The sequence below is a fragment of the Lactuca serriola genome, chromosome 5, assembly GCF_051521515.1.
Source record: "Lactuca serriola cultivar US96UC23 chromosome 5, Lser_US96UC23_V15, whole genome shotgun sequence".
NCBI classification, from domain to species: domain Eukaryota; kingdom Viridiplantae; phylum Streptophyta; class Magnoliopsida; order Asterales; family Asteraceae; genus Lactuca; species Lactuca serriola.
This window is the reverse complement of record NC_136412.1, coordinates 209,998,566-210,025,739: the sequence shown is the minus strand read 5'-3', so window position 1 is coordinate 210,025,739 and position 27,174 is coordinate 209,998,566.

Genomic DNA, 27,174 nt, shown 5'->3' with positions numbered 1-27,174 from the left:
AGAGCTACCTATTCAAAGCAATGCAAGGTTGAGTAAGACTCAAAGCCTTAGTGCAGATGAAGAGATAGCGAAAATGAGTCGATTCCTATATGCTTCGGCTGTAGGGTCGATCATGTACGCTATGGCATGTACTCGCTCTGATATGTCTTTTTCTTTAATCATGGTCAGTCGTTTTCAAGGAAATCCTGGCAGAGCTCATTAGACAGCAGTAAAGAACATTCTCAAGTATTTTTGATGGACAAATGATCTAATTCTAGTCCTTGGTGGCAGTGATACGTTGAGACTAAGTAGGTATAGTGACACCAACTTTCAAATAGATAGAGACAGACTTCGTTCTCAATATGGCTGGGTGTTCCTATTAAACGGAGGAGCAGTAACTTTGAAAATTTCCAAGCCGGACATGGTGGCTGATTCCACTTGTGAATTAGAGTACATAACAATGAGTGAAGCGTTAAAGGAAACGACTTGGTTGAAGAACTTCATCAGAAATCTCGGAGTAGTTTCGACCATTCAGGAGCCTATGGAACTTTTATGCGATAAAGAAGGAGCGGTTGCTTTGACCAAAGAACCGAGAAATCATGGTAAATCAAGACATATTTACAGAAAGTACCATTATGTCAGACATAGAATTGAATAAGGTCATCTCATACTAAAGAGAGTTTCATCAAAAGACAATCCTTCAGATCCTCTCATAAAGGCTCTAAGTAGGGTTAAACATATTAAACAGGCAAGGAGCATTGGTTTGAGAGATGAAATTAGTTTTAATAGTTAGGTAATTAGTTTGAGACTTGTAATAGAATAAATGTAATTGATTTTGGTGATTGAATAATTGAGATTATTTACGAGTTTGTTTACTGCCTTTTTCAGTTATTTACTCTTGTGTTTCGTTTGGCATGTGTTACTTCTTGAATAATTTGATTATTTAAAGCTCCACAGTTTCTCATACTTTAGGAAGTAAGTGGTGAATGAAGATTTTCATGCATTGGATTGTAAATTGTCTTAGGAGTTTAGACATAGCAATTATTTTGCTACAACGTTCATGAGTACTTAGAAATTTGAGATTTGAATATTGGATAAACCCACACTCAGAGAATTACTTCATGGATTCTATCATGATTAATTCTCAGATGATGATATCTTATATTCTTGAAATATAGATATATGAGTTGTAATTTACAAGTCGGTTGTACATTGGTATTGCAAAACCGCATTAGTAAGTTGATGTTATAAAATGTAATGTCATATATGAATTGGTGTGTAAAGGATACAAGTATAAGAGTCAAAGTTTATTTGTTCCTTTTGATCTAATGGGAAAAAGCTATATATTTGGGGCTCTCAGTTATTTGGTGTTGACTTATAGTGTTGGGCCCAGCCAGGTCTAAATTGATGTCTTCAATTAGTAAGTCTTATGTGGTCATCACAAATCAGGAAACCAGGAAACATAATTTTAGACAATGAGATTGATTCTAATCCATGGCTCATGTCCATACGATATCTTGTAGAATGAATGAATATTTGATCACTTATCTTATGACTAATGTCTGATTAGGTTAGAGATTGTAGTTGCTCTGGGAAGTACCCTTTGCTGTGAGTTTAGAAGTTATAGTAGCACTTGTAGTTATAGACTTATCCAAGTGGGGGACTGTTGTATTAGGTATCTAAGACAATAACTAAATTGACATCTACTTAAACTATTAGCAAAGTTCTTTTGTGTTTCCCTCAAACCTGGTAATTGAATAGGATGACTTTTAAAAAGAGAGAGATATTTATTTATTGATAGATTATAAGATTAATAAATAGCAATAAATGATTTATTAATATATTATGAGAATAATATATTAATAAGAAATAGTATTATTTAATTAAGAATTAATCAGAAATGAATTAGAATTAGTTTTTGTATTAATTGGATTAATTAAAAATACAAGGAGCTAAACCATAATTGTTTAATAGTTGAATAAAATGTATTCTAAAACATTCCACAAGAGGTGGACGGTATTGAGGGTAATTATAGGGTTTCTAGAATATCCCTTAAAGATAATTAGGAGATTGGCTAATTACGTAATTTGAAATAATAGTATTATATTCAATTAGGGTTTCCAGGGTTTCCTAGTGTATCTATAAATATGGCCTTAAACCCTCTAATTTATTGCCACTCCTTTTGCTAAGATCATAGCCAAAAATTTTCCTTAATTCTCCTCTCTCTTCAAGTTTTCTTAGTTGCTAGGTTTTGAGTGTGTACCATCAGAGGCACGATATTTCTAGTGCTTGGTTCCAAGAGCAATTGAAGAAGGAATTCATTGATTATCTACAAAAAAATAAAAAATGTATGTATTCCCTAACTTGTTTATGATTTTCGAAAACAGTTAGGGTTTATAGGCTTCTTGTTGTTTAATAGAATGTTACTTCAATAGTGTTGTTACTTAGATGTTTATTCCAAGATAAACTACTTAGGAGTCTTACATCTTAATCTTTTTAAGATCATTGTCAATTAATGCAATTTTGCTTAATATTTTAAGTTGCCATGATCTATCTATATAGATGTTTATTCCAAGAATTAGTATGTGAATCACATATAAGACTAGTAACGTTACTACGCTCCCACTAGCTTTATAGAAAACATAAGAGTCATCTTGATTTATAATTAAATCACACTATGTAATTAACTTATAAGAAAGAAGATTCATCCTTTGAGATGTAGCCTTAAATCTGAAAAGATTTTCATCCAAGTGTAACACCCCGTTTTGAAAAGTACTTCGGTTGTGGTTACGGAGGCCCAGGGTATAAGAGAATCGGTCTTTTTTGGAGTCTCGGGTTTTATATAGAAGGTTCTACGCTTGGGGGTGTGGCTAGGAGTGTAGGGCTTCCCGCTGGCTTTTCATGGATATCAAGTTCGTTGGAAACAGACTTAGAATAAGGGAGTTATGCGACTTTGAAGTTATTGTCAATTTTAGCCCCTAATGGAGTTTTGTGACAAGGCAGCCCACGCGTACAAGGAATGCATGTGTGTGTTTAGATGGGTATGCCCAACATAAGTTGGGTTACGCCTGACGTATAATAATATATGGTTGCGGGTGCGGAGAGGCGTATGCCCAGCGTACGCTCAGAGTCCCGAAACCCTAATTTTTAGGGTGTGTCTCTATATAAAGAACATTATACCTTCAAGGGTCAACCTCCTTCTTACCCTTATATAGTTTCCACGAAACCCTAATCCTCCCTTAAGTGTTCTTGGAGCTTTGGAGGCCATTAGAGAGCATTTTGGTGTTGTGAAGCCACTTTTCAAGCAAGTGAAGAATATAGCAAGGTGGTATATCAAAGGGGAAGCTGTAGATACAAGATTGTGGTTCCATTTATGACCATTTCAAGGTATAAAGATCTAAACTTGGTGATTATCTACTTAGATCTCTTAGATTGAGTTTTTTGGACCATTTTGGTCCAAAGGTTGAAGCTTTGTGGTCTAATCTGATTTCTAGGACTTGGAGTTGCTACTCTCAGTTCTAAATGAGTCCATAAGGTAGAAAGTTGACATCTTGGATGTCCTAATGGGTTCATGCATGAGTTAAGACCATTTCCATGGAAGTTAGTTATCACATTTCAAGTTTGGGCTCTATTGGTGGGTTGCAAGCCACCATGTGAGGGACTTTATGGTTTAAGACGTTGAAAAGGACTTGGATCTGTGTTTGTAACTTCTAGAGTAGACTATTAAGCACTTAATGGGATGGTGAATTAACAGGGCAGTACGTTGAGCGTACATGCATGTACGCCCATCGTACACACCATTTATCTTGTACGTTTAGCGTACATAGGAGTACGCCCAACGTACTCATCAGATATAGGTTTGGCTTGTTTTGGGCCTTGGTTTGGGCTATGCAAAGGATTTTGGTTCTTTGGGCCTTAGTGGGCCATCAGAAGTCAGATAATGTGGGCCAAGATGATGTTTGGGCTTTGGGTAAGGCCCATTAGAGGGTTTGGGCGTAATTTAGCAAATTAGGCCATTAGTTGGGCTTGGGAAGCCTACCAAGTGTTGGGTCTTTGTAAATCATGGATTGGGCCTTAGAAGGGGATCAAGTTGGACTACGGGTAAAACGGTCATTTTACCCTAAGAAGGATTATTGATTTGGACTAAGTAATATTTTGGTATTGGTAGCTCGGTGAGCCGAAGGATCAGCAACTCAGGAATTGCCAGATAGTAGCCAGAGGGGTATCAGCAGGACTCCAGTAGTGCAAGATGAGTCTCCTCACCGTGTGCATGGGTCTAAGGCCACAATGCCAGCCCATTATGTTTGTGTGTAGTAGGAACGCTCGGGGTTTAGCCCTAGGCACTATATGTTATATGTTCCGGATCATGATCCGATGTCGGGAGAGGCCCAAGGAATGGTAGTATGCTAGAGGTCTTTGTGATTCTAGCATGTATTAGTACGATTGGTTCCGGACCAAGGTCCGATGCCGGGGCAAGCCCGAAGTATGTTTAGATGGTAGTATGTTCAGGACTAGGTTACGATGCCGGGGCAAGCCCGAGGAAGGATTTATATGTGCATGTTAGACTATACTTGTTGTCTTTGTGATACTTGTATGTGCCTGGTAGGGAGGTGAGTGTGGGAGAGGTCCCGTATTTCATCACTAGCTGAGTATGGATAGGTTCCATATCTCAACATTAGCAGAGTAGGGGCGAGGACCGATAGTATTGAGTGTGGGTGGGGGCCTGTATCTCACTGACAGCAAGAGTGTGGACGGGGTTCCACAGCTCATCAGGCGAAGCCTTCGATTAGAAGTACAATAGAGTATGTTTCTTTATGTGCTAGCATGTTATATGTTTGTATGTGTATAACTGGCGAGGCCTAGAGACAGATAGGGCCTAAAAGAGACAGGTCTGTATACCGAGCGAGGCTTGATGCCAGGCAGGGCCTGATGCCGGGCAGGGCCCGATGCCGGAGCGAGTCCGATGTCGGGCAAGTCCCGATGCAGCGGGCGGGGGCCCAGGATGTGGTTATATGTTTGGTATGTGGTAGATTGGGGAACTCACTAAGCTTCGTTATTACACTTTTTAGTTTTGGTTTTAGGTACTTCCGGTAATGGAGGGAAGAGCTCGGGATGACTGCATGGCACACACCAAGAAGATTAGCCTGGGATGTTTTACTCAGATAAAATAAGCATGTTTTGAATTAATATTCTATTTTGAGAAACCAAGTTATGTTATGAAAGGAATGATTTGATAATTATGGTTTGTTTAATGATTTAAAAATGAAAATTTTGGACCGTAATTTGGGACGTTACACCAAGTATGTTTTCTCCTTTGAAAACCCCCTTACTATTTATAATCATACTATATCGAGGAAGATTAATCAAGCACACACTTGATAATCATCCATGAATGCATCTATATGTGTTATATTAGTTTGCAATCAACTATTGATCAGATTCAACAACAATTGAAAAACTTGTTCTTCCATACTATGATGCATTTAGTTTATGGTTCTTTAGCTCTTGAAGTTCCATATTGCTCCAAGTTATACAAAGAACTTTCTATGTAAAAGTCTTCTAGAATTACAACTAGTGGGATTAGTAGAAACTTCATCCTAAACAATCATTGAGGATAGTGTACATAAATGCAATTAGTAGATGCTAGAGTGATTTAAGCTAATTGTCTAACAAAACTCCATAAATATATAAGTTCTATATAAGGATGGAATATTTCATCCTTAGTCTAATCAAATTATTTAATCTACTTGCTTGGTTGGAAATATATATATGCAATATATATTTGTCATAGTGAGCATAACTCCGAAAATATTATCAAGGAAATAGTTCTTTATAAAAATCATATAGTAGACTCCAAGGTCTAATTTATCCTCTTATAAAAACTTGTAGTATTTACATTCATCTATTGGCTAGGTAACCTTACCCCACTAGAGAATACGAAGGCTACCTCGAATATCATAAGACAAATCCAAGCGACTAGGTGATCATGTGCTTTAAGTACCGTATGAATGACGAATGAGTATTTTTGATGGGATGATTTGTGAATCGATTCCACAACTCTTAAGATGTTCCAAGAAGACTTGGTTTAGAAAACTCATTTTCTTTACCACAATGAAAGGTTAGTGACGGTCTCATTAAGTTGTATTTCAATCTTCACCATGAAACAATTTTAGCAAATCAAAAGTTTCAAGAATAACGAATAAAAAGTCATCACTGAAATTGACTAAGTATCTATCAACAAATCTATACATAGATTGAAAAGAATACATACATCAATTGTATAATTCTTTGTCAAGCCTTTTGTTCTTTAACTACTAATAGATAAATACACTTGCGAATCTCTTCCCATATAAATATGATTCATATATGTCTAACGAATCAAGCTCATTTTCCTTCAAAAGTTCCTTCCTTTTGAAGTTGGTATATGTGTTTCATATTTATATAATCACGATGATTATGATACAGATAAGTTTGAATCGAACACAATCTGCTTTTATAGTTGTTATCAATAAAACTATAATTCAATGATAAACTTATAGACTTACTTCATAAATAACATTATGTGACAATATTCTTAACACAGAATACATTGTTTCAAAATATGAATGCAGACATCTATTAAACGATAAGTAAATCTAGCTTTATTCATAAATGTTAACTGTTACATGTTCCTATAAGAATATGTACAAAACATCTATTGTTCAAAAAACTATAACAACACTTGTTATATCTTCAGCATGAAATACCATTCGTCTGTAATCAGTTGGTTATTTCTTCCAGAACATCAACACATAATATCAATTATTAGCATCAAATGCAATATTAAAACACTCAAGTAAATGATGGAAGAATGAATAGTTCTATCATATAGATATATGAAGTCTTTGTAATGTCATACTTCTTCAGCTTGATGAGATTAGAGGAGTAGTTCCTCTTTCAGTGTCCTGTTTCTTCCACAATAGAAAAAACACTAATCATTTAGGTCTTTTCTTGATTTCTTTGGTTTATGTTGTATTTGTTAGGGTGCAAAGTTCTCTTTGGATGTGGCTTACCCTCTTGTGATGTGTAATGGGTTGAGACTTTCCTCTGAATTAGAAGTGAGTGACTCCCATTTATGTAAGAACTTGTAAGACCCGTTTTAGAGTGATTAGTTTTAGAGAGAGAATATTCAATACCCACTTGTACTCTTACTATACTAATGGAGCTTAAAACTGATTTTATTTACATCTTGTTTTCTTGATGTTTGTATGATTCACTAGATCTTTACAATTCAGCACATGTTAAAATAATCAGGGTCACTATAATTGGTATCAGAGCGGGTGTTCTGGAAATTCTGAAGAATTGATCCATCATGACAACATGATTTGATTGAATCTTCATTGTTGTGAGTTCTTCATCTTTGAGAGATTTTTTGTTCTAGAAATTGAATTTATTCCTTGACTTGATTCAAATTTTTATTTTCCTTCTCTAGAATACTTGTTATTTTCATTTTCTTTCCCTAGAACTTGGTTCATATTCAGTTTCTCTCTCTAGAGATTTCATTCGGAAATCACTTTATCTCTCTAAAAATATCTAAGTTCTTGTGATTATGGTGTATTTGGCTTATGATTCTTGGACCGTGATGATTAAAGATGTCAAATACAAAGTTGATGAGAAACAATTTTATGGATTATTGTTGAAAGGCGGGTTGATTCTTGGAAACTATGATTTCTTATGGTGGCTTGAAAGATGATAATAGAAGATTGATATTTCAACCTCTTTCGAAGATTAGAAGTTATTGAAATCAGCATGAATATGTTATCTAGGTGTGAAAATCAAAAGGAAGGAAAAGAAAGAGAATTATTCAAAAAAGAATATGTTTCTCTTATTGAAGACCTAAATGATCTTCATCTTCTTAATTTGTTGAAGTTCAATAAATGGGAATTCAACGTGATTTTGATGAAGATGTGGAAACTTTTCGTTCAATTGGAGTTCAAACCGATGAATGTTTGAATTTTTGTGATCCGTTTGAAGGAATGGTGCCATATCGAAAGCCTTCGATCCAAGAAGTTCAAATGTATCAAAGTCCAAAAGATTTTAATCAAACTTGCAAAATTGAAGTTATTAAGAATGATGTTGTTCTTGCATTCAAAACTTCAAGACCTAAAAAGATGAAAAGGAAGAAAAAGAAAAAGAACATCAAAAGCAAGAACAATTGGGTTTCGAAACAAAAATCTTCAAAAGTTGTCTTAAAGTTGAAATCTATGAAACAAATTTCGGTTCCAAAGAAACAATCATCAATTGTTGCAATGAATTTGAATTCCAAACCCAAAGTTCTTGAAGATTCTTATGAAGATGATGTTAGATCGTTGAAAAATACGAAGACCGAGTTGTACAACATGCATCGTGGGTGGTACAATGTGAAGATTGGAGATTTTCTTATTCCAACAAAAGAACCAAGATCTTCAATGATCGATTCATCGTGGGTGGTACAGTGTGAAGATTAGAGATTTTCTTATTCCAACAAAAGACCAGGTTGTACAACATTCAAGAAGGTTTCTCACATTCTCAAATGGATTCCAAAAAATTAATGTCGAGATCAAAGATGAACGATCAAGGTTTTTCTCAAAATACAAATTCAATCATTTTCTTAAAATCGTGCTTTTTGTTTTTTTTTTTTTTTTAATGTTGATTGTTTTTACTCATTGGATATAAGTTGCTTCAACCCTAATTATGATCCAACAAATTTGTTTTTCTTAAGATCAAGCACCAAAAATCAAAATCAAAATTTCATTTTTTTTACTGTTCACTGTTCATATTTTGAAGCCTAAAACAGATCTTTTCTTGTTCATTTTCTCAATTTTGAGCCCAGATTTTGAATATGTTACTGTTCATGGAATGAATTTATTGAGCCCAATTAGAAGATATGGCTATTTCATTTTAGCTCAACTACATGAATGATCTCGATTCTTATTCATATCTTTCTTCAGTCAACACTATTTTTCTCATTCAAAATCATCGATGTTCAATTCTCATATCATAAAATTGAAATTGAAACTGGATTTTGATTTTTTACTTGAATTCGAACATGGATTTGATTGTTGTTAATGTTTGATGTTAAAAGCTTGAATACAAAATTAGTTTCGACTATGGTTTGAGGTCGAATTGAGTTGTTGTTCACATCAGGAATTGACTTTGGTTTAGTAGAATGATTATAGGAATCAATTGGAGTGTAAATCTTCGACTGAAATCGGTTGTCAATATTCAAATCTTGGTTCGTCTATGAAGTTAAAATCGAAAGTTTAAGATGATCTTTTGATTTTTGATGGGATGGTTTCCAAAGCTTTGAGATGTCAAATGTGTTTGAGTTGGAGTCAAAATCGAATTTGACTTTGATTATTTGGAATCGTATTTCGAGTGACGGCGTCTTCTAGTCAAAGCTGGTTTCGAAGGATCGGTATGGAAATTTATTTGGAGTCAATTTTCTTGATGTTAGAATCGATTTCGCATCTTGGAATGGTTGACATCGAAAGCATGTTTGACAGTTGGTTCCTTGGAGTCAAACATATAGTCAACTGGTTTTGGTCGTTCGCATCGAACGTGTTTTTCCATATTGACAATTTGAAGATTTTATTACTTGGAATTCAATGTGTATGCTTGGAATTTTGATGTGTAAGGTGTGGAAGTAGTCCATATTCTAGGATTGTGTTAATTGGAAATCGATTTGGAAGTCGAACGCTTTTACTCGTTCTTATTTGGAAACTAATTTGTGATGGGTTTTGAGCATTACAACATTTCTATGGTGCACATGCAACCCTAATTGCTTTTGAACTAGGTTCTTCTCAAGTTATACATGCAAATCAATTTTCCAAAGCAATAACCCTAAACTAGCATACAATTTTCGGATTTAATAAACAAAGTAGGATTAGAAGAATAACTTTCTTGTTAACTAGTAGGAACAAGTAATCCTTTCCTTGATCTTGACCTTCAAGAGCTTAGTGCCTCAAGCGTTATACCTCTAATGGAGTCACAAACACCACACGCAAAGAATGAGGAGAAGGAGAGGCAGAAATCGGCTAGGGTTTCTTCTAAGGAAGCAGTGGCCGATTTCATGAGGCTAGGGGTTCCTTTTATACTTGAGGCTGCTAGGGTTTTCAAATGGAAACCTTAATTCCCTTTTTTAGGCCCTAAGCAAAACATTGACCCCCACATGGTAAGCCTTGGACGAAAACCCTGTGGGCTTCCCATAGATTTTCGTCCACCCTATACCAATAGGATCCATTAGCCCAAACTACAACTATTAATGATTTACATAATCAGTCCCCGTACTTTTAATCAATCTCTTTTGATCACTAAATTAACTCCAAATTAATTTTTGATCAATACAAATTAAATTATATGATTTCTCAATTAATATGTTATTCCTATAATATATTAATAAACCATTTAATTAACCTCTTTCTCCAAAACTCATTTTGTCCAGTTGCTATGGTGAAGGCAACACAAAAAGAACCATGCTACTATTGTGTCAAGTACACACCAATTATAGTTATGGGCTTAGACACCTAATCCAACAGTCTCCTACTTGGATAAGTCTAATAACTATAATTGCAAGTATGACTTCAAAATCCGATTAGTAATCGTAGTTCTCAAAAGCCGTTTTCGAACTCTGACCTAGTCAATGATGCGTCCTTAAGATAAGGGATCATATAATCCTCCGTTCTGCAAGATATCGTGTGGACAAAGACATGGAATATAATCATTCTCAATGTCCAATAGTTTGTTTGACGTTGAACTTAATTGAACACATAATTTCAGTACTGACTGGTCCCGACACATAAGTCAACACAAAATCAGCGAGGGGCCCAAGATATCGCTTTTACCCTCCCAGGATAAAAGGAACATATAAACTTTGAATTATATGCTTGTACTAGTTACTCATCAAATCGTCCACAACAACATGTTTTATAACATCAAGTTACTGATGTGTTTACGCATTATCAATGCACAACCGACTTGTAAACAACAACTCATATATCTTGGTTTAAAGATTATACAATATTATCGTCTCACAATCACTCGTGATAAATTCCATTAAGTGATCCAAATGAGTGTGGGTTTAATCCAATACTCGAATCTTATTTCAGAAGTACTCATGAATGTTGTAGCAAACTTTTGCTATGTCTAAGCACTTAGACAATCTACAAACCAATTCATGACAGTCTTACCTCATAACTTACTCCCAATGTACGATCGACTGTGCATAATTTGAACAATCTAGTTATTTTGGAAGTAAAACATGCAAAATTGAAACAATAGTAAACAATTGACACAAGACAATAAACTTTACTCATAAATAAATCTCCATTACTTAATCATCAAATGTCAATTACATTTATCTATTAAAAGTTTTTAAACATCAATCTAATCACTAAAACTAATATCGTCCTTCAGACCAATGCTCCTCGAATGTTGTAAGTGCTTAACCCCACTCAGTCCCTTTGTGTGAGGATCTACTAGGTTCTCCTCTGATGATACCCTATTGACTACGAGAAGTCCTTCTTCTACCCGATGTATTATGAAGTGGTATTTTCTGTCGATGTGTCTGGATCTACCATTATCTGTTGGTTCCATTGTTACGGCAACCGCTCCTTCATTATCACGGAAAATTTCTGTAGGCTCTTTTATGGCCAGTACAACTCCAAGGTCTCCAATGAAGTTCTTCAACCATATTGTCTCCTTCGACTCTTCGCTTGTTGCTATCTACTCTGATTCGCAAGTTGAATCAGCCACGGTCTCTTGCTTCGAACTTTTCCAAGTAACTGCTCCTCCATTTAGGGTAAATACCCAGACCGACTTAGAGCAGAAGTTATCTCTGTCGGTCTGAAAGCTGACATCACTATACCCAGTCACTCTCAAGTCATCACTCCCACCAAGTCTAAGGACCAGTTCTTAGTCCTTTGCATGTACTTAAGAATGTTATTACCTGCCGTCCAATGAGCTCTACCCAGGTTCCCTTGATATCGGCTAACCATGCTAAGTGTAAAAGCCACATCAGGGTGAGTACATGTTATAGCGTACGTGATGGAGTCAACGGCGAAAGCATATGGCACTCGACTCATTTCCGCTATCTCGGCATCGGTACTCGGACTCAGAGTCTTACTTAGTTTGGTATTGCATTGGATTGGCAGTAGCCCTTTCTTGTAATTCTCCATGCTAAAATGCTTCAGTACCTTGTCCAAGTAATTACTTTGACTAAGTCCTATTAGTCTCCTACTTTTATTTCTCAATATCCTTATCCCAAGAATGTAAGCAACTTCTCCTAGATCCTTCATAGCGAAACACTTCCCAAGCCAGGACTTAACCTCCTGCAAGGTCAGGATGTCATTTCCTATGAACAGTATGTCATCAACATACAAAATGAGAATGCTTACTACACTCCCACTAGCCTTGACATACACACAAGACTCATCCTCGATTCTCGAAAAACCAAACTCTTTGACTTTCTCATCGAAACAAAGGTTCCATCTTTGAGACGCTTGTTTCAATCCATAAATGGATTTCTCAAGCTTGCATACTCTATTAGGGTACTTTGCATCTACAAAACCCTCTGGCAGACATATGTAAACATCTTCAACCAACTTCCCTCCATCTGCCATATTTCATAATCACGAAGCACAACTATAGCTAGCATAACCCTTATAGACTTGATCTTTGCCAGTAGTGTGAAGGTCTCATCGTAGTCAACCCCTGGGGTTTGAGTAAGGCCCTTTACAACCATCTGTTCCTTGAAGGTATGCACTTTCCCATCCATGTTGGTCTTCTTCTTGAAGATCCACTTGCACCCGATTGTTTTATGACCTGGTACATTGTCAACCAAGTTTGAAACTTGATTTTCATACATGGACTGAATCTCGTTGTCCATTACCTGTTTCCATTTCGTAGACTCAAGGCCTGCCATGGCTTCCTTGTAGTTGTTAGGTTCATCCAAATTTTATCAGTGTACTATCGCTAATAAACGTATGGAAACCATACAACACAGGTGGAACACTAACTCTAGTGGAACGTCTTAGAGGTAAGGACTCGCCAACTAGTTCAACAGGAATCTCTTCGTCAAGATGAGCGCTAGTTTTAGAGGCTACTTCATCGCTTAACTCTTGATGCTCTTCAAGATAAATTTCCATCCCACTGTCCTCTTGATATATGAGTTCTCTTTTGCGGAAAATCCCTGTCCTTGCTACAAAGACCACACTTTCACTTGATCTGTAGAAAAGATATCCAATGGTTTATGTGGTAGCCGATGAAAATACACCGCTCACTACGAGTTTCAAGCTTGTCGTGAGTCTCTCGTCTTAAGAAAGCCTCGCAACCCAAAACCTTGATATATGCCAACGAGGAAACCTTCCCTGTCCACATCTCGTGAGGTGTTTTGGTAACCTTTTTAGTTGGGACTAGATTAAGGATATGGGCGGCAGTATCTAAGGCATACCCCCAAAATGAGATAGGTAATGAAGCTTGACTCATCATGGAACGAACCATGTACAACAAGGTTTGATTGCGCCTCTCAGCCACACCATTGAGCTACGGTGCCCTAGGCGGCGTCAATTGTGAAACAATTTCACATTCCTTATGATATTCATGGAACTCGATACTAAGATACTCACCACCCCTATCGGATTTGAGCATCTTATATCTTCCTGCTCAATTGATTCTACACTTTTTTCTTAAACTCTTTGAACTTTTCAACGGTTTTCGACTTGTGCTTGATTAAGTAGATATACACATATCTGCTATAATCATCGGTAAAAGTCACATAGAAGTGGTTAGCATCCCTTCTGGTGGATCTGCAGGACCCACACACATCTTTGTGTATGAGATCCAACAATCCCTCACCTCTTTCACAAGTACCAGTGAAAGATGATTTAGTTATATTTCCAAGCAAACAAGATTCGCACGTGTCATCTGACTTTAGGTCAAATGACTCCAAGAATCCATCCTTTTGGAGTTGGGTTATGCGCTTCTTGTTGACATGTCCAAGACGACAATTTCACAAACATGCCTTGTCCAACCCATTAGATGAATTGATATGCAACACATTATTTCCTAAGTTGTCTACAACCATCATAGTTTCATATACACCATTACAAGGCAGTGCTTCATAATATAAATTATCATTATAGAAAGCATTAATAGAACCAACTTCATTATTAAATGAAAATCTAAAACCTTGTATGTACAAACCATGAAAAGAAATAATATTCATCGTCATCTCTGACGAGTAGCAAAAGTCATTCAACTCTAATCCTAACCGACTACGAAGAACTAAAGACTAAATCCTGATCTTGGTGACATGAGATGATTTCCTATTCCCCATTATCAGGTTCATCTTCCCATGCTCCACACCCCTACTTCTTCTTAGCCCATGCAAATAAGAACAAATGTGAAAACCACATCCTATATCAAGGAACCAAGAACTAGCATGTGATGAGTTATTAGATTGAGTAGTACAAATACTTGCGAAGGAAGGCTTTATCTTCCCATCCTTGATGTCCTGCATGTATTTCGGGCAACTTCATTTCCAATGCGCCTTGTCGTTACAGTAGAAGCACATTGCTTCTTTAGGATTCGGATGAGGGAGTGACAGAACCGAATTTACCTTTGGATCCATTTGAAGAGGATCCATCATGGGACTTTCCCTTATGGATCTTAGAGGGAGCTTTCATCTTCTTCCCTTTTTCATGTCTTATAGCGAGGACGGGGGCAACAGCAATAGGGGTGGACTCGACAACTTTTCCTTTAAGTCCACTTTCAGCAGTTCTCAACAAACCTTGAAGTTTGCTTAATGGGCTAATCAACCATCAACGGAAAACTAACTCGAGCGACATAAGTATCTTGAACCCTTACTTAATTGTCCCAAAAGGGATAGAAAACTACCAGGAGACCTTTTCCTAAAAGCGTATGATACAGCGACCACTCTTACATTATTGAAAACATGAATATGGCAGTAACTCACCCTAAAGTTGCATTCTCACCACCCAATCATGCTTCTTAACCATGAAAGATCTCAACCATCTTGAATTCCATTAAACAAATGAACTTACACTTCAACTCCTTTTGGCCCACTATGTTGAATCTAACACATCAATCAGGCTGCTGATCATCCAAAAGGACACTCAGTTCGTTTCCACCCTAGACTTGCACTTACAATGTTCAACACCCTAATACCAACTCATGAAAGTACACTCCAATTATGAATTATGGTATGCAAAATGGAATATGATGAACTTCTGATAGTAATAACTAGGCAATCATAACAAAACTACGATCATTAGGTGGGGACTTAACTAAATCGAACACAACGTCTCATCGTCCAATCACATAAGCAAAAGCAATTAAAATGCATGAAGGAATACATACCAACAAGGCCTTGAAGTCATGGCTCTCCTTCTTGAAAACCATGAATGATGGGGACTAAGCCACCCACTCGAAAATCATGGGCAAATTTCCGTAATATGACCAGGCTGATGAAAACGATGACACAATTCCACCTCTAGTGTGTAATCTTGGCGAACACGGCCCTTCCGTCCGCACTTGCCACATTTGAATTTGCATTGCACAGGCTCGTGGGTTCCTCCTCACTTAACAAAAATTTTGTGGCCCTTCATCCCTCCAACAATGGGCATGGAAACATCAAACTGCTTAGATGTTGCTAGTAGAGTCAGATCATGATTCCACTTCCTCTTTACCGTTTGCATCTCCATGAAAGATCAAGTATGCTCAAGAATTATATTAAAGCGATATTGCTAATTCACATATGATACTAATTCGTCATACTAACAACAACTTGATATAATTGATTATTTATTAAAAATTGGTTTTAATAAAAATTCAATAAAATCTTATAATGAAAATGGAAATTATTTATTTCTAGGAAATAATAATTTTCATTAGCAAGTACTACTACATAATTCATATGATATGAATTAATAAGTCATGTACAACATTTTGGACTAAATGAATGTTTTTTTCTTTTACCAAAACGTTAAAGTTTATATTTTATAAGGTTTGTTTATAAAATATAAAAGCCTTGTCTTCTTTTGCTCTCTTATTTTTGAAATTATGAAACAAAAAGGAAGGCATGGGCTTTTGATTGGTTTAATAAAAAGCATGGCTTGTCTTAAAGGTATGGGAAACAAACTAGCTTAAGAGATTAAGAGTTTTCTTACAAGACTAGCATCTTAAATCAAGTTGATAACTTGTTGGTGTCTCTAAAGTTCATCATTCTTCACTAACTCTAAGCCTCCCTAGAGGATCCAAAGAACTACAAAGGTTGTGATTTCTTCATCTTCTTCTTTGGTGCTTATTTTCTTTCCGAAGTTTGCAAGAAGATCCTTGATAGCTTATAAACTTGTTTTATGTTATTCAAATCATCAACTTTTTTGTTGCTAAATCTTATATTTTTGAAAATAATTTTTGAATAAAAGCCCAACTCTCCAAACCAGGCACTTGCTCCTGAGTTGTCTTGACCATCCTATCTGTTGCCTGAACGATCGAGATCTGAACCTCAAACTTGGCGACCAACCTGTTAGTGATATGAAAATTAATGCCAAGCAACTCCTCTTGTAAAATCCGTAAAACCTTAGTAGCAATCCAATCATGGAATCAATCCCCTGAAGGCATGATACACATCTCACCCCACGATCCCTCGGGGAAAGAACTAGGAATAGGATCATCCTCCTCGAAACCTTTTGGGGCTCCACAAGACTTTAACTCCTAATGAGAGAGTGTTCGAATCTCTAACTGTCCTGCTCCAAGCTTGGTCCAAAAAGCCTCGAGACGATCATACAAGAGTGCCATTATCCCTTCCTCGATGGTACCAAACATCACATGAGTTGTATCCAAAATACCCTGAGTGATTTCGGACATAACAAACTCATATATGCTCTCTTTAGTCAACTTAGTGTCAACACCTGAGCCTGAACCAAATCCTCCCCCACGAGTGCTCATAACCATTCTGAAAAGTAACCATATATAAATTATAACATACCTACAAAATTTCTCATCCTATAGGCTTCTTAGAATCTCCATGACTTCCCTTAATTCGAGTATGGATCCTATCCTTTCAGTAGTATGGGACCAATACCAACTTCCACACTTATCCATAGTTTCCTTAAGAATTATCCTAGATCCTCTAAGTTACCTTCTCAAATAGGTACTCCAATTACTCGCTAAAAAACACACCCAAACCCCCCACTAAGACATTTCCTAGGCTCTCCTAGGTTCACGATTTCAACCTGCCACAAACTGCTGATGAACCCTCTGTTATGTCATCTACTTCATGAATACAATTACATGCAATAAAGCTTAGATAATCCTTCGACTAAAACACTTAACCCTACAATGTTTAGACTCAGAAGAGATCTGCGTAAAAGGGCTAAATCGATCATTCTGAGATTATTTAACCTTTTTAGCATGTAACTTAACATATTCACTTAATAGTTATCTCACATAAACAAAATTCCACAAAGCACAAAGCAAGCTGCATTCGGGTAGTAACACTCCAAGCCACAAATCAATCAGAGGACATGTCAAGCTCACTTGCTAACAATATAGATTCCAAATCTAACATAACATTCAATTCCTCTTAGGCTACAAGGCATCACATATTAGGACAATCTATATGACATTAGAAGTCCATTCTAGCATGCGTTTCCAAAAGCTCAACCAATAGACAAATAAAGGCATCTCTCCTAACCTTCTATGTTGAAATAATGAGCAGATCCTTAGACCTAATCTAGCATATGTAATTCTCATAACATATAGCATAATATCACGTTTGGGTATTCTAGGAATTACTACTTGCGCTCGGTCTGATTGCACACATCACACCCCATTTTTCTTTAAAAGACAACTTTTTAGAAAACTTATTTTCTTTTGAAAGGATTACCAATTCCTTATTTTGAGTTCAGGCACACCCGAGAGTGTGCCCGAATCCCTCAAACCTAGGATTTGATACCAACTAGTAACATCCCAAAAATCAGAGTTAAAATTTTCATTTTTAGAACAATGAGTCATATAACTGAGCTGTTCTAAAACTAACCAAAGTGATTAAATCAATTAAATATAAGAGTAGAAATCATAAAACCGTAAGCACAAAGCTTAGTGAGTTCCCCAAATACCACACACGATACATATAATGGGCCCTGACCTGCATCGTGCCCCGCCTGGTATAGATCTGTCAGTAACATGCGATGGGCCCCGCCCAACACAATGATCAGGCCCCACCTGATATACACACAAATATATACAATACATACATGAGTCACAAAGAGAGCTATAATTCTATAAACATAATCAATGGGCCAGCATTGGTGCCTTCGACCCATAAATACTATGATGAGACTCACCTCGAACTTAAGATAACGTAATTACACACACGCGGTTACTACAAGGGGTCCTCACACTGGTCACATCCAAAATCATTCATAATCAATAATTAAAGTAATAACCCATTATTAAAGGTCCACTTCTTATTCTATCATACTAAGGGTAAATGACCATTTTACCCTTCCCATACTTGATGCAACAATTCATGGCCCAAAACCCAAATGTACCAAGGCCCAAAAATGACCCATATTGATTTCTGGTGAGTACTCCCTGCGTACCACGCCCGTACGCCCAACGTACTGCGTGATCGAAGAGAAGGTAATAGGTTGAAACCTGTTATGCGCCACGGACTAGGAAGGCACACCCAATGTACTACTTAGCTACCCAAACTCAACTTTAAGCTCTTAATGCTTAAAAACAAAAACATCCAATTCACAGATCTAACTCTAAGGGATGGTCGAAATTCATAAAGTTCCTGATTTTATGACTTTGCATGGCTTAATGGAATCCAAACCAAAGCCTTAGATTTATAACTTTACCAAAAGGCCACTAACTCATGAATGGAAGAGATATACCCATCAAGATTCGATTTTTAAAACTTAATGACCTAAAACTGACTAGAAATGAGGCTCAAAGGTTTAGGAGTAACTTCTACTCAAAAGATCCAAACCATGGAACCAAAACGAGATCATAACATAACCTAAAACTAGATCTACATTAAAGAACAATAAACTTTGAAGCTTTATAGCTCTAAAAGAAAGATCAAGGTGAACATGGTCTGGATGTATAAGCTCCAAGCCAACCAACACTTTTCCTATGAGCTCATTCTTCTCTAAGATGCACCAAGAACACTCCAAAACACTGAAAGGCTCAACAATCTCAAAAATGGGGCTAGGGTTTCGATGAAACTGCTTTAGAGGATGGAGGATGAAGATAAGAATGGTTTCCAATAAGTTAAGGTCCTTAAATAGGTTCCAAGACCTAAAAAGTAGGGTTTAACCCTACCTCACGTATGCCCAACGTACTCCAGGTATGCCCAAAGTACTAGAGAGAAGATCGCAACCGGCTTAAACCAAGTATGCCCAACGTACTTGCTACGTACGCCCAAAATACTAGGCAAAAAACACTCTCATTCTAAATTTTGAATGCATAACTTATTTGTCCGAATTTCGATTTCGGCGTTCTTTATATGCTCGAAAAGGTAATGAAAAACGCTACACTCATCTAATCTCCTTCTACTTAAAACCTTCCGAATATGAATCCTTAATTCAAGAAAAGGTATGAATCATCAATTTTACCATTATTCCCTTGGACTCCCAAAACACAAACCGAAAGCTTGGATCACCCAACTTATATATTCCACACCCTATTGGGTCTAAAACACAAACCCTTGAAGTCCAAGGACCTAACTTGATCCATTTAATTCTCATAATTCCCGAAATAGGAAGTTTCTCGAAACCGGATGTTACAATTAGGGTGTAGCTGGATCTTCGTACAAAAAAAGAAATGAGCAACACAAAATTGTAAGAGAGAAGATCAAGCTTGTGAATCAAGGTTTATCTAAAAGACTTGGAGTTTATTATAAGGAAACTTATTCACCAGTAATGGATGCAACCACTTTTAGATACTTAATCATTTTGACAGTCTCTGAAAATTTAGAGATGTGTCTTATGGATGTTGTTATACCTGACTTGTGTGCATCACTTGATAGTGATATCTATATGAAAATACATGAAGGATTTAAAATGAATGAAACATTAAGTGCAAAACCCAAAGAAATGTCTTCTACAAAATTGCAAAGATCTTTGTGTGAGTTAAAGCAATCTGATCTGGACACATGTAATACAATTGTTAAAGTGATTATTTGACAAGTAAAGGTTATAAATATAACACTAATTGTCCAGGCGTACTTATTAAAAAAACAAATATGTGTATGTGATCATAGCGGTCTATGTTTATGATCTAAACATCATTGCAATGAATAAAGAAATCCTTGAAGTGATTGCACTTTTAAAGAAAGAATTTGAGATGAAAGATCTTGGAAAAACCAAATATTTTCTTGGTTTGCAGATTGAGCATATGCCTAAGGGAATACTTGTGAATCAATCAAATTATACAGAAAGGGTCTTGAAACTTTTCAATATGGACAATTCTAACCCTTTAAGCACCTCAATGGTTGTTAGATCATTAAATATTAACAAAGATTCATTTCTTCCCCGCGAAGAAAATGAAGAAGTTCTTGGTCTAGAAGTACCAGATTTATATGAAATAGGGACTATTATATTTCTTACCAATTATACTATACTCGAATTTCTTTCGCTATCAACTTGCTAGCAAGGTTTAGTTTATCCCCATCAAAAAGACATTGGAATGGGATCAAAAATATTTTGCGATAGTTTCTAGGATTACTGAATTAGGGTTATTTTATCCTAATTAATCAAAACAATGTTTGATTGATTATGCAAATACGGGCTATTTATTTGATCCTCACAAAGCTAGATCTCAAACTAGATACGTGAACAGAGGCGAAGCTAGTAGGGAATGTGCATGGTTAAGATCTACGAGACAAACTCATTTTGTTTTCATGTGTATTGGATAAAGATAAAGGTCAAACATTAATTTATGAAGATAACTTAGCATGTATCATTGAAATAAAAGAAGGATATATCAAGATCAACATGACAAAACATATACTTCCAACATTCTTTAAGTACATTCAAGAGCTTATGAAGGATCAAAAGATTAAGATAAAATATGTTCAATCCAGCAACAATGTAGCAGACCTCTTCACGAAAGCACTTCCTACTATTATCTTCAAAAAACATGTACATGGCATCATAATGTAACATGTGCATAACACGTAATGTTGCAAATGTATAAATACGGGGAGTCAACTATATACTCCATTCTTTTTCCCTTCGTTAAAAATTTCCCACTGGGTTTTCTTTAACAAAGTTTTTAATTAGGAAGTACTTCAATGTAGAATTCAGATTAGAAAACCATCCAAGGGGGAGTATTACAAATTACATCAAATTATTGATAATGGATGTGGATGGATAAATTTCACCCCTTGAATAATTTCATTTACCTGTTAAATTACTATTTTGATAATGTATGAATAGGATGTTATGTAGTATAAATACCTATCAAATATAAAGAGAAAGTCACATTATCTTGAATACACTCTTTTAAATGTTCAAGAATCCTCTCAAATCTCTTCTTTTATTTTATAATATTTTAGTTTAGTTTTTTTTTGTTTTAGTTTTAGTTACTTCGAATATATATATATATATATATATATATATATATATATATATATATATATATATATATATATATATATATATATTGGGAAGGGTTATATTGAAAACAAAAAAACCCTAAAAATCATAAAAATGCATAAAAAATACTTATAGATCAAAAAACTTTTTTTTGACTTTAAATATGAAAAAACCGCAACTTTTTCTTCAAATTCGTTGAAAAAAAATCGATTTTTTTTTTGGATTTTTGGATGTTTTTTTCAGCAATTTTGAAGAAAAAACTGTGATTTTTTCATTTATAAAGTCAAAAAATGTTTTGTGATCTCTAAGTATTTTTTTTATGCATTTTTATGATTTTTAGCGTTTTTATTAGGGTTTTTTGTTTTCGTTAGAACCTCTATCTCTCTCTCTCTCTCTCTCTCTCTCTTTATATATATATATATATATATATATATATATATATATATATATATATATATATATATATATATATATATAGCTGTGTGCGCTAAGGAATCTCATAAAAGAAATAAGTAATATTCTCTAATGCACCAAGGAAGTCTTCTTTTGTCATTTTCCACTATGGATCAAACAAAAATAAAGAAACAAAAAAAGATTAAGACGATAAAAAAGACTTAATAAATGGGATAATGAAAACAATTACCAATGTTGTTATGAAAACAATATAAAAGTTCTTTTTTCTTGGTTAAATATTTGAATATACTCTTTCTTGTTTTTCCATTTTGGTTTGATGCATGAATTCAGAGTTATTTTGAATAAAGTTTTGTTTTTATTTAGTTTTATTTTATATTTTCATATTTTTCGTCGCATTTAGTATTTTATGATAAAAGTCAACGTAAAATATAAATATATGATTAAAAGTAACCGAAGTTACGATGAAATATATATATATATATATATATATATATATATATATATATATATATATATATATATATATATATATATATATATATATATATATAAAGGTGCTGATTGTTTTTCCGTTGACTTTTATCATAAAGGTGCTGTTTGTTTTTCCGGATCGAAAATGTCTGAAGTCTACGAACCACCTTTGCAACTCTCTGTAGTAGAAGAGGGATATCAAACGGTTGCAACATGCAATAAAAAGTCTATTTGTTTTTTAACATTACAAACTGTTGCAATAAGTTAATATAAGGTGTGAAGAGGTTTGAAGCAGATGGTCAAATGAAAGGGTCAAGTGTTGTGCCACACAGCAAACGCATAACATGTTTAAGTCAGAAGTTCTCTGAAAAACAAACAACTGTGAATGGCTAAATGTTGCACGTGTGCTGCGTGACACAACATAAATGATCACAGAAGTGATTTAAAAAACAACAAAGAGCACATAATAGTAAAGAGTAGTCAAGATAAAAACAAATATAACGTGACTATTATGATCACTATTTAATCTCTTATGCCTAAGAGAAACAATACTCGTAAGAAATGATTAAACATATGACTATAAATAGTCTATGAGCACAATTTTATTTTATATATATATATATATATATATATATATATATATATATATATATATATATATATATATATATATATATATATGATCATAAAATTAATATTGTTATAGGTTATTTCATATATTATTACTATCATTTATTATATATATATATATATATATATATATATATATATATATATATAATAAATGATAGTAATAATATATGAAATAACCTATAACAATATTAATTTTATGATCACGTTTCAATTTTTTAAATGTGTCTAAAATAAATAATGCTAATGATAAAATATACAAATTATAACTATGAATATTTTGTAATCACAATTTACTTTTTTATGTGTGTCCGTAAGGTATACAAAAATCTTGATATAATAAATAACCAATGACTATAAATATTTTATTGTCGCAATTTAATTTCTAATACAATGTTTAAATCATACAAAAAAAAAGACAAAATTACAAAAATGGTTCCTATGGTTTGCCAAAAATAACAAACTCAGTCCTTATCTATTTTTTTGATGCGTTTGGCCCTTATGGTTTGTAAAAGTTGCATTGGAGGTCCTTTTTCATAACTCCGTCAGTTTGTAGCCGTTTGGGTGATTAAGCTCAAAAAATATAGGGGTATTTTGGTATTTTTACATTACCTTCTCCACCCCCTTTAAAAAGCCCTAGCCAACGTTCAGAAAAATCAAGCTACCATCTCTGAAAAATCGAAGCTCTCCTCTCTTTCAAGAATGGTGATTTGTACATGTGGAAGTGTTGCTGTGAGAGTCACATCTTGGACGGATCTCAACCCAGGAAGGCGATTCTGGTCTTGTGCTCGAAACGGTCGAAGCTGTCCATTTCTTGGGTGGGTGGACGAATTGATGTGCCATAGAGCTGTGGAGGTGGTTCCCGGCTTGCTAACGAAAATAAACAATGTTCAAATGATGTTGAGTCAAGCTCGTGTAGATGCTGTGAAGCTGAAGTGGATGCTTCTTCTGTCTTGGTTCTTTTTTTTTTGTCTACATATGTATGCACTAAGTAGTAGTTGGATTTGGGGTTGTATTTGGTCAATGTATTTTGGATATGTAATGTCGGATGGGTGTATCGAACTGGAATGGGATATTATCAATTGATTTTAGGATGGGATGTCATGTATTAGAATCTTAATGTAATGTATGGTTTTGGTTAACCAGTTTAATGGTATTTTGTATTGTGGTAATTCTAAATCATTATTTCTTGTCATTGATCAAGAATGTTGGAATGGAATGGAAAGAGTTTTGTCCATTAATCAAACATTAGAATGGAATGAGAAGAATACAAGATCAAAACATTATAAGTAAACAATGGAATTAGTTTTGTTCATTTATCAAAAATTGGAATGGAATGAGTTTTGGTCATTTATCAAACAAGGGAATGGAATGAGAAACACACATGATCAAAACATCATAAGTAACTGGAAATGTTCACCATATTGATCATTACAACCAGAAATGTAGCATGACATAATATGGCTAGTATCAACTTAATTACATCACTAATTTAGGTAGTTGCAAAAAGAGGTAATTATCTAGATTAAACATGTTTGAAAAAAGCATCAATACAAGTTTATAAGCTTAAAAAAGGTAGCTAAATAACTTGATTAGTCATGCTTTTATGTGTATCCAACTTAACTTAGGTCCCACTTTCTGCACTTGAGGCTTTTTTCCCTTGTCCATCTTGTTTTCTCTTAACCCACCCACTGCAGCTTCACTTGATCCACCCACTAAACCTTGACTTGTTCCACCAACTGCATCTTTACTTGATCGACCCACACCACCTTGACTTGATCCACCTACTGCTCTCTAATTTGACCCCCCTTGCCCCTTACATGTTCTAGAATTATATCCTTTATTATGACACTTGGAACAAGTAACAATCAAGAATTTCCTAGATAGGTTTGTTGACTGGTTAATAGGCTCATCTATAGCCCTCCTCCTCTTTTTCTTAGGCCTTACAACCTACAAAATTAGTAAGGAAATCATAAATCTGGATCAATAATAAGCTATGTTAACTAACATTCAACTTACTTGTGTGTGATGTGTACGGGGTATAAGAGTGGTTGGACATCTAGATTTTGGCTACATGTTCCTGCCATTGATTGGATCTATTTTGTTGGAGTACATTGCCCTCCATGTTTCTAGTTTATAACAAGGATGCACCCAATATTCAGGTTGTTGGGCTTTTTCACCAGTTTGAATATGTTTCCATATTGCACAAACTCCATGCCTGCAGACTATCCTTGTTATCTCCTAATACCTACAACTACATGTCCTCTCTTTCAAGTTGACCACATACTGATCAAACATCATACCAGTCACTTGATATTTTCTAGAACCACAGAATAGTGCCCTATATTTGCTTGCAACTGTTTTGATTGTGTCAAGTATAGTAGTTGCAGTAGGGGTTAATATACTTTTGCATTTATCAATTTCTTTTTGTACAATGCAATGTCTCTTCATCAAGTACACTCTAATGTACTTTAAACAGGAAATGATAGGCTTGTCCCTACCGTGCTTTAGCTTAGAGTTAAATACTTCACATAGATTTTTTAACAGACAATCTGATGTTGGATTAGGTGTCTAAGTTCATAACTATTTCTGGAATGTACTTGACCCGATTAGCATGGTCCATTTGGGTTGCATGACATCATGCATTTGGATAGACTAAAATTCGAGAAATAATACTTAAGGTTTATTAATATATATTATAAGTTCTAATAGATTAATAATACTATTTAATTAGTATTGATCACAAATTAATTTGGAATTAATTAAGTGATCAAAAGAAGACTAATTAATTATATGGGTGGATTGTGTAAATCACCCATACTTGTATAGTAGGCTAATGCTCCATGGATTATCAAGTTGGGCTAAAACCCATTGGATGCTCCATTGAGGCTCCATGGTGTTTTTGAACCCATGGATCCAAGAAATGAAGAGTCATATCAACTAGGACTTGCATGGTGTAACCCTAATTATGACACACTATATAAGCAACATGTTGTAGAGCAAAATCGGCACTAGTGAGAACAAGAGAGCATAGCCGATTTTAGAAGTATTATATTTCTCTCAAGGTTATTCCAAGTGTATTTGGTGTTGTGTGAGACATTTGAGGCATCACACTTGAGGTACTAGGCTCACAAGGTTCTCAAGGAATTCAAGCAACTAAAGGTATGTATTTCTTACTATCTTTTATGTTTAAAAGTTCCCCATGTATGCTAGATAGGTTATGAACCTTGGAAAAACAAATTTGCATGTATCATAGATAAAACATAGATCCAAGGTTTCTAGGGTTGCTAGTAAACCATAGGAGTGTTAGAATGCTCAAAACCCTGCAGTGGTATCAAAGCCTAGGCTTGTTTGTTTGATACTTGATGCAAAATTGTGAAAAAACTCAATTTTTCTACACTCTATAGCATGAACTCGCCGAGTCCATGGGGGGACTCGACGAGTCCATGAGTAAACTCATCCTACTCGTTGAGTAGGTTCATGCGCTCGACGAGTAGGACCCTAAAATGCAGTTTTTCGACTTTTGCTGCTGGAAATGGACTAGAAACATTATCCTAAACTGTTTTGGTGTTTTAAAACTTGTTTTAGATGGTGTAATGGTTATGCTAATCCATTTACAATGGCTAATATCAAAATTCCATGTTTTATATGTGTTCATATGATTCTTGAAAATTTGATATGATATTCATGTTCTTATGAGTTATTGTTAGATCATAGTAATTATTTGCTAAATTGTTAATGATTAATTCTTGATCAATTATGTGTTTTAATGGAATCCATAATTTGTCCTCAAGTTATGGATTACCAAAAGTCACACTTTTAAAGACCATTAAAGAAACACATAGGTTACATAAAATGAAAAGTCACTCATTTTATTAATCCATTAACTCATAAGTTATGAAATGAAAAGTTTTGTAAAGTTACAAAACTTGCTCTCAAGTATTGGAACATGTAAAGTCACTCTAAAAACTTTACTTCCAACCCGTAGAATTTTAAAAGTTAAAATTCAACCCTTATACTTTATAATATTATA